Genomic DNA, 9,438 nt, shown 5'->3' with positions numbered 1-9,438 from the left:
TGAAGATGTTTTACTGCCGGATTACCACCGTAGTGTGATGCAATCGCTTTCGGGTGGTCCTGGGCCTCTATTTTCGCACCATAAGAATTTATGGGGTGGGCCGAATTTGCAATGACCAGAAAGTCGTTAAAAGAGGAAAGTTAGCATTGAGGGGCATATGTGTGATTGAGAAAAATACAAATTTATACAATAGCTAGCTTGTAAAAAATACTTGGTTACAAAAAAACTTGATTAACAACTAAGCAGCATCCTACTATGGGTTTCAGAGACAGTGCAAACACGTTATTTGGCAACATTTCTGTAACGAACACTCGTATCAGAATGAGATTTTGCTATAGTGCATTACATCCAGTGCCGTAATTTATAAGGGTATCGTGAATCACTAATTGTAACGAATAACGACACTTGTCCTTGTACCAAGAGACAAAAACTTCATTATCCAGAAATGGATACGAACACACGTAAAAAGCTCCACCTGCCCTCTCCCCCCCTTCCACCGCCACCCCTTTCCTTCTTCCTTCCTTCGCCTTCCTTTCTTCTCTCTCTCTCTCTCGTCTCTCCTCTTTCTGTTGGCATTCGGTATGTGTTCACCCTCCAAAAACTGGGTATAAGACTATACACGAAACGTGGAAATTGGTGAAATTAGGCTATGTATTTGAAGTATATATACATAAATATTAAAGCAATTTTATCATTATTGCATTACTATGACAACTAGAATTCATGGAAAACAGTTTATAATAATGCATCGGCATGTTGTGAAGCTCCACTAATGTGCGCAACGATGATTTTGCCATTCTTAGCTTGCAAACATTAAAGGTTACATTTATTTCTGGCATACAGTTATTTAAAAAAAAAAAAAAAAAAAAAATTATAATCCACTTATCCATAGTCTGTTCCTCTATGGTTTTCGGCAGCCAGATGTACGACAAGGTTAGAAATATTGGATTGTATCTACTTTAGAAATATCTGTAATCTTTCTGGGTAATTTGGTTGCAAAAAAGGGATTATAGACATGAATTGAATAAATATTTTGAAATAACAAAGTAAAGTTGAAATAAATATTGAGTAAAGTAAATAATTAAGGGAATAAAACTTTGCAGTGTCGTCGTCTGCTGCTCGTAACTGTGTTTGTGGAGTAAGCGCTTAGGAACCAGGGACAGCAACATGGCTCAAGTGCAGTGTGGAGTGAATTGAGACCAAAATGTGTATAATAACAATCAAATAAGTACTGTGGAGTTTCAGTTGTGATGGCAGAAAGGATAAAAACCACCGATTACAAGGTAAAAATGAATTCAGTTCAAACCATGACCCCAGGAATAACAAGTTTCATACTTTCACTAATATAGGCAACAAAATGTTGTTTTATCGTGCTGATTACAACTGCAATCTTGAGTAAGATCAATAAACGTTACATATATACGCTAACATTGTTCAAATGAGTGCTGGGAAGGCTGGGAAAGATGGTGTCCATCCGTGAACAGACCCGTCCATCCACACAATCGCCGCCATATTGGATTTCAAAACTGCCTTGAAATCATATTTTACGAAGTGTCACATGCTTATTTTAGTTCGTATTGGGCTTTCATATATCACATTATGTTGATGAAACTTCAATCTTTTGAATGGTATGCTTAGAGTTGTAATTGTTTTCTTGTTTCACCAATTAAATATCGAGTGAATAAGACCCGTCCAGCGTGATGATGGTGGATCGTCCATGATTGTTTACCCTTTTAGGTATAGGGTAAACAACCGACTGGACTGGCCAACTCACTGACTACCACGTTTTTGGCCACCCTCCGAAAAAGTACTTTAACACGTCCTGACACCAGAGATAGTCATCAGTCATGAGTTGTTGGTGGTGATAGCAGGAGCTCAAGACCTATACTCTCCCTTCGAAGTAAGTATTTTCTCCAAAGTTAGAAATTAAGGCTATATTTTAAGATTTAAACAGAGGGTAATGAAAAGTGTGGCCTTTGCAGTGCACATTACCTCCATGACGCTTTCAAAATTTTTACTTACAAATCGGAATATTCAGAAGATTGACGCCATTTCGATGTTTGTGAATCACTTGTGTCAACAAACTTCCCATTTCCTGTGCTAAACCCGCACACCACTTGTACCCATAGACGCTGGGGCACTTTCATCACAACAATCATAAACAACGACTTCCAACCACTACTTTTTTAGGGAAACTACGATTTTTGGTAGTAGAAGAAAAGAAGAAGAAGCGTGCACTAGATAATTATTTAAATAAATAGTTAAAGGCAGTAGAAGGTCATGAATTGCATAAAATATTTTTACCATATTCATGATTATTAATTTGAAAATATCATTGTTGAAAAAGTAACTAGATTCCTGACTCAAATTTCAACAGTTTTGCTTGTGAACGGTACTTCCGGCGTTCTTCGCACTCTTCAATTGTTTATGAGTGTTGCCAATTGGTTTGTGTTTACCCTCCAAACTGGGTATAAGACTTACACAAAACCGGGGAAATAAGTGAAATTAGCGTATCTAGTATTTGTAGTATATATACATATTACAGCAATTTTACCATTACTGCATTACTATGACAACTAGAATTCATGGAAACAGCTTGTAAATGCATCGGCGTATGTATGAAGTTCCACTAGATTGGCAACTATAGGTCATTTTGTCGTCATCTGCTCGTATGTACTTCAGAAATATCTGTAATTTTTCGGGGTAAATTTGGTTGCAAAATAGGGATAATAGACATGAATTAAATAAACATTTTAAAGTAACAAAGTAAAGTTAAACTAAATAATGAAAAAGTAAACAATTAAGGGAATAAAGCTTTGCACCTCATAAACCGTGTACTACTCGTATGCTGCCTGTAACTGTGTTTGTGGAGTGAGCGCTTAGGAACCAGGAACCGCAGCGTAGTTCAAGTGCAATTTGGAGTGATTTAAGACCAAATGTGTATAATTACAATCAAATTAGCATTGTGGAGCTTCAGTTGTGATGGCTGTGAGGATAAAACCACCGATTACAAGGTAAAAATTAATTTCTGTTCAAACCATGACCCTGGGTATAAAAAGTTTCATACTTTCACTGATATAGGCAACAAAATGTTGTTTTATTGTGCTGATTACAACTGCAATCTTGAGTAAGATCAATAAATGTTACATATATACCCTAACATTGTTCAAATGAGTGCTGGGAAGGCTGGGAAAGAGATGGTGGCTTGGCTGTTGTTATGAACGTCAAGTCACACGGTTACCGCCATATTGGATTTTAAAACTGCCTTGAAAACATATTTTACGAAGACCTCACATGCTTATTTTAGTTCGTATTGGGCTTTCATATATCACACTATGTTGAAGAAACTTCAATCTTTTGAATGGTATGCTTAAAGATATAATTTTATTCTTGTTTCACCAATTAAATATCAAGTGAATAAGGCTGAGCCACGCGATGACAATGGATCGACTGCGGTGTTTCCCCTTACCTACTTTTAGTGTTAATGTTGAAGGATTTGGGGGGAATTTGGGTAGATCTATATAAACTATTCTGTGGCGAACTAGACTATGGCAGTTGACGTTTTTTTATACAGTTTTACCTCTTGAACAAGAATTTAAAGTATTATTTTTTTTACCCGGCTGTAATTAACCTGTAATTTACCTTTGAACTCTATCCTACAGTAAGGGGGACCAATGAAAAAGCAGGGTTATGGGTGGGGTAAAACACTTGGGGGAAAGTTTTTGCCATGTTGTTGTGTTATTTCCTCATATGACATTTGAAACGCAAAATACAAGCGGAAACAAGCTATAAAAAAAATGATAATGGAGCTGTTTCACAGGCAAAGTCTACCTACTACTACTGCTATTACGATGACTAATGCTACCACGCATGTGCCATGTTATAGGGGAGATTTTGTTTCAGACAGTGACTCCTAAGTGAGAAAAATAATTGGGGATTTTGGGGGGGTACATGTATTTAACCAATCATGTTGCAATATTAACCCTACATTGCAATAGGACCGAGTGAAGAATTTGGGGGGATCCATACATTAAGTTACAATATTACTTATCCTCATTTGTTTTATAATCATGTTATATTATTTCAAGTTTTTATTTCTGTTCCGTTTATCATAGCATTTGTTTAATAGTATGTGTTTTGACATAGTCTCACTTCATAATTTTGTTCTATATGTCTTGCTATATTACTTTACAGTTGAGGGCATTCCCCTGAAAAATGCATAAGGGTTGGGACTAGAAGGCGGTTTTAGGACATTACGATACCTTTTTGTCAGTGACGTGAAATAGGAGATTGCTTGGGGATATTTCATACATAATTTATACATGATTTGTGGATGATTTGGTAAAAAAAAAAGTGACCAATAGATTCCATTTGCATATTTATGTATATTTCAGCCAAAAAAACAAAAAAACATTTAAATACTTGACTACCTTGGTGAGGATGGGTTTATTCCAGTTCTAGTAAATGTATCTGAGTTTAATAGTTACTATGTGTAAGTATGAGCCGCATTATATCCAGTTTCCAAAGTGTATGTAAATTTCAGTGAGTATGTATCTTTATGATATACTGTACCTATTTTTATTTACAGTGATACTCTAATTTCAACTGGAGACCTTGTAGCCTTCTCAGTGTTTTTTATGTCAATGTGTCAATATAGTCAGATGAAAGTGAAGAAGAAAAAAATTGCTACTATTATTGCTGTGTAAGTGATTATGACTTGCCATTTTTTCAGTATGTTGTATATCCCAGTTCTTCATTAATGTCATGTAGACATGTGATCAAGTATGTGTTTGCTAGGTCAACTGCACTGACTGTATGACTCAAAACTAAAAGGAAAAATTTCACCTCAGGTATTTTCCTTGCTAAACAATGCCACTTCATGTTGACAGAATGTGAACATTGGATATACATTTTTGTCAATTGGTGTGCTTGCATTGTACTTTCCTCTAATGCTTTATATGTGATCATTTAGTTAGCAACAACAGGTTGATTTGTGCATAGCACACGAGGACCTGGCTGAGAAATCATACCGTGCTGCTGCACACCACTTGGTGGGCAAGTCTGGTACCAGCAGCCATGGCAATTCCAGTTTCCATAATGTACATCAAGTTTTTTGTTAAAAAGCTCCAGGACCTCATCCATTGAATTGACAACCTACAGTAATAGTAGGAAAGGCAGTGTCAATAAGTATCTAGTGCCTTTGGTTTAGTGATACTTACTATTCCCTGCTTATGCATCGATTTCGTGACTGCTGTGCATGTCATCCTGATGTACCCACTCAACAGCTGGCTCTGTTAGCGTGCACAGGATGTTTTAGGCAAGTGGTGCCTTGATGAGTTTGTACATTTTATTTTAATTCACAGTTCTCAACACCTACAAGTTGCCTGAAGGTCATCTTATCTTTGAACAGAGCCATATCAGAGTTTTTACCTTGGTTTCTTCTATGGTTACCTTTTGACATTGTCTTAAGACATTAACTGATGAGAGAGAGAGAGAGAGAGAGAGAGAGAGTCGAGAGATGATGAGAGAGCGAGATGAGAGAGAGAGAGAGGAGAGCAGAGAGAGAGAGAGAGAGTTTTGTGTTTGTCTATTTCAGGTTCTTGCTCAGTAAAGAGTGACATGGATCATCCTTATCTACTGAAACTGTAATCCAAGCAACTCTTGTTTGTCAACAATTAATTTTAGTCCATCCTTACTCATTAAAGTTTAGTTAAGGGTATCCAAATTAGTAACTGTTTAGTCCAGGCCACTCATGCCCAGTGAGATTGTATTTCAGGTCACTCTTTTCTGTTAGTAGTCAAGTTCAAGCTACCCGTGCATAGTGTCAGTTTAATCCAGACCAACAACAGTCTGTCACAATTTAGATCATGAAGGCAAGCCATGCCCAAACTTAATTTAGGGCACCTGTGTTTTTTTATTAAACTTATAATATATTCCATGAGTAATGGAACCCATGCTGTTGTGTTGTGTGAAAAATTTTAATTATCATGTATGCTTTGGATAATCCACAGAGAAGTTAGCCTCATGGAGATGGCGATCACGTTTGGCCGTCCTTCATCTGTGCATCTACTTGGTGCTGATCCTACTGGCACTTACTGTGAGATACCTCAGGACTGGTTAAAGAAGAAAGTTGGTAAGTCAGTCTACAATTAGTGTATTACATTTATGTGGCATGATTCCTTATATATATGATGGCGTCTTCGGGATTTGAGATTTCTCTCGGCTTTGATTATATTTTATGAAGGATGTTTATGAAATATGACTATCCTCATAGTATTCTCAATTTAGAACCCTAACTTACCTATACTTGCCAAGCACTGCAATAATGATCTTTTTCTTTGTGTTTTTTTCACCACTTAAAGTTTCTTTTATTGGTAAGGTTTGAAGTGAAGTAGCATCAAATACTGGCACTGTAAATTATAATTACTTAATTTTCCAAATGCTGACATGATGTAAATATATACTTTTTACTACTGTAGCAAATGCAGTGAAATTTAAAAAGTATTGATAAGTCTCTTAAAGAGCTCAACTAGCTTGCTAAATTTGTTTCATATTAAAAGTAGTCTTTATGCTACTGCTTCAGCTTTGCAAAATTTTCATTATTTCTCGCTGTATTTTCTTGTAATTCATTGTTCATAGTGTCTAGTCATACTTTTTTGCAAAAAATACATACGTCGTAATTCTTTTTCTTATTAAATAATTTTATTCGGCAGTTTTTTTTTCTTTTTATTACTCTGGGCTTATAATGATTTTTCAAAAGACTTTGTTGTATGCTTGGTATAGATTGCAGGATAATGAAATCTTATAAGTTACTACATTTTAAAGAGCCATAGAGTTATTGTATCATCAACATTGTCATAAGACCAATGTTTTGACAAATTAATGTTATCATATTTCCTTTTTATTTTTTACAGCTGAAAAGGCCAAAGCCAAGCGTCCTACTGCTTCTGAACTCAGAAAATGTAAGTATGTGTGTAAATCAGCTCTTAATACTTCTTGTTACTGTTGCTATTGAAGTTGTATAGATTTTTGCTGAGTTTGTTACCTTCTCTGAAATTGACGCTGACTTTTGAGTTTATTATTTACCTATCTGTAATGCTAGATAGGCAGGTTCAACAAAAGATAAAATCAAAAAATGAAAGTGTGAACATTAAAAATGAAGAAATGCTGTAAATAGTAAAGACAATACACTTCAAGAAACTTTGCTGTGAAATAAAATGTGAAAAATCTTTATGATAGGAAGATGTAAAAAAATTCACTACTATACTATTATGTATATAATATTTTGGAAACTAGTCACATAACAAAGATGTCAGGGAACAAGGAGATAATAGTGAAGTGCATAGATTTTAGTTGTACACTCCCAGTAAGTTACATTAAGAAATATTTGGCTTACCGTAACCCATCAGCTTACATTTGCATAAATCTGCAGTCAGCAATTCCTTAGACACTCGGAAAGGAAGGAAAAAGAAGACTTTACATGACAGATATCTAATCTGAGTGCACCTGTAGTGGTAGTTAAGTCATTCCCTGTATGTCAGTCAAACAACCATTATTTTGTTGTCTTGCTCTTGAAATTGAAATTGAAGCACCTAATTATCTATGGTTTTGATAATTTGGTCATTTTTCCCATGAAATTTTTCATACTCATCTAGTGTTAATAGTTTGTGTGCATTGGGCACTTGTCCAAAATTCCTTCAATATTAGTGGGTATTTTTCCTCACTGGCTGGAAGATTTGTTAGTCTGTTTCTGTCATGCCTGTCTTTGTAAGTACCTTAAATAATAAATATGGGATAAACAATAGGTAGAAGTTTAAAGAAGGAAGTGTAAATTGGCTATCAGCTATAAGCAATCCAGAACTCATAAATGTGCATCTTTGTCTTCCTGTTTACATTTTACTTGATTCATCACTTTATAATTTCAGGAAGTTCCTTTAAGGTTAAGCCCCCCGTTTTCCATCATATCTCTTTATTTTTTCTTTTGGCTTGGTCTAGATAAGGGCATTAGGCTGCCAATTTTATTGACTTCTGTTATATGAGATCTGGCTTTTATTTTTTTTACTAAAAGAAATGATCTGTTAATCATACTAAAGATTTTACGTATAACATATGCTTCCTTATTTATTTACAGTGGCTTTGTATAATGCTCTACCATTTATTGGTTTTGGTTTCCTCGACAAAACTTTATTATGATGTTGCTGTAAGTATTGATGTAATAATTTTTTACTGGTATTGGAAACATGATAACAAAATACATACCCTTATACAAGTATTTAGGAAAGAATTAAATAGTAGAGGTTGTGATATAATCATAAAATAATGTAGAATGGTGTCTCTTCACTTCAAAAGGAAAGGTGGATTTCTATAAGTGCTTGTCTTATACTATAAGACAAGCCTATTGCTGAAGATTTTGGTAGCATTTGTTATGTGGAAGTTCTCAGATTAGGTTATAATTGAATATTTTAAATGAAGGAAAAAGTGATAATCTTAGATCCACTTTTCTGAGTACTACAGTATTGTTGCATACATGTAAACAGTACTGTGTATACTGCAAGGTGTAGTTCTTTATTAAATTTTTCATATGTTTACTTGTAGGTTTAAGTAAGGGGGCTGGCCAGAAACCCTTATATATGGGGTATAGTGCGAAAAATGCAAATTCATGAAAAAATTCATGGAGCTTCATGTGGCAATTGAGAATACGTATACGAAATATTTAGTCAAAATTCCTCTTACTTTCGTAGTTACAGGGTAATTAGTAAACCTAACTCAATAAGCCAAAAACATTGATCCGTACAAGAAAATGCAATTTTTCTTCAGTTATCATAAATTTTGATAATTATTGTCGAAGAAATCTTGAGCAATGGCATCTGTAGATTCCATGAGTCGCAGAAAGGAAGTCAGTCAGCTACTAAGTTCAACCACGATTCAGTGCGAGCACAAACCCCAAGTAGTCTACATGTTCGAGTTTCACCTCTGACATTCGCTTGCTTTTACGTATGTTTATCTTTGTTTCAGCAAGAATTTCATCATACCAATGAGGAAAAGACAAGCAAAACATCTCGCTAACATACAGACGAAGAAATTTGCTGTAATATGATTACAGAATATCATAATATACACGATATTAGCATAGTTAGTGAAGAGAGAGAGGGAGGGTTGCATAGTAAGTAACGCCCCCCCGTCTTGCCTGACGCACATGTCACACTGTAACCCAGGCTACAATCTTTGAGCAAAGGGATCTTCATTTATGATAAATAACTTAGTTTTGGTTTATTAAAGCCAAAAAGGAATATGAAATTCATAATAATCATGATTTATTAACATTGTCTTTGTAAAAAGAGAGTACATCTTCGAGTTTCACCTCTGACATTCTCTTGCATGTACGTTTGTTTATCTTTGTTTCCGCAAGAATTTCATCATGCCAAATAGGAAAATACA

At 35.1% G+C, this 9,438-nt stretch overlaps 1 protein-coding gene and 1 long non-coding RNA gene across 4 annotated transcripts in view; both read left to right on the top strand.

Annotated features, from left to right (window-relative positions):
* LOC135211195 (transmembrane protein 65-like) overlaps nt 1-9,438 on the top strand; it is a 162,811-nt gene that overhangs the window by 32,816 nt on the left and 120,557 nt on the right. The gene's annotated exons all lie outside the window — the stretch shown is intronic.
* On the top strand, nt 6,010-8,180 carry LOC135211197 (uncharacterized). Its single transcript, XR_010313640.1, has 3 exons — nt 6,010-6,133; nt 6,915-6,962; nt 8,132-8,180. It is a non-coding gene; the product is annotated as an uncharacterized LOC135211197 (long non-coding RNA).

This window comes from Macrobrachium nipponense, chromosome 4 (assembly GCF_015104395.2).
Source record: "Macrobrachium nipponense isolate FS-2020 chromosome 4, ASM1510439v2, whole genome shotgun sequence".
Classification (NCBI taxonomy): Eukaryota; Metazoa; Arthropoda; class Malacostraca; order Decapoda; family Palaemonidae; genus Macrobrachium; species Macrobrachium nipponense.
The sequence above is the reverse complement of the archived record's forward strand: the minus strand, read 5'-3'. Positions and strand labels throughout refer to the sequence as shown.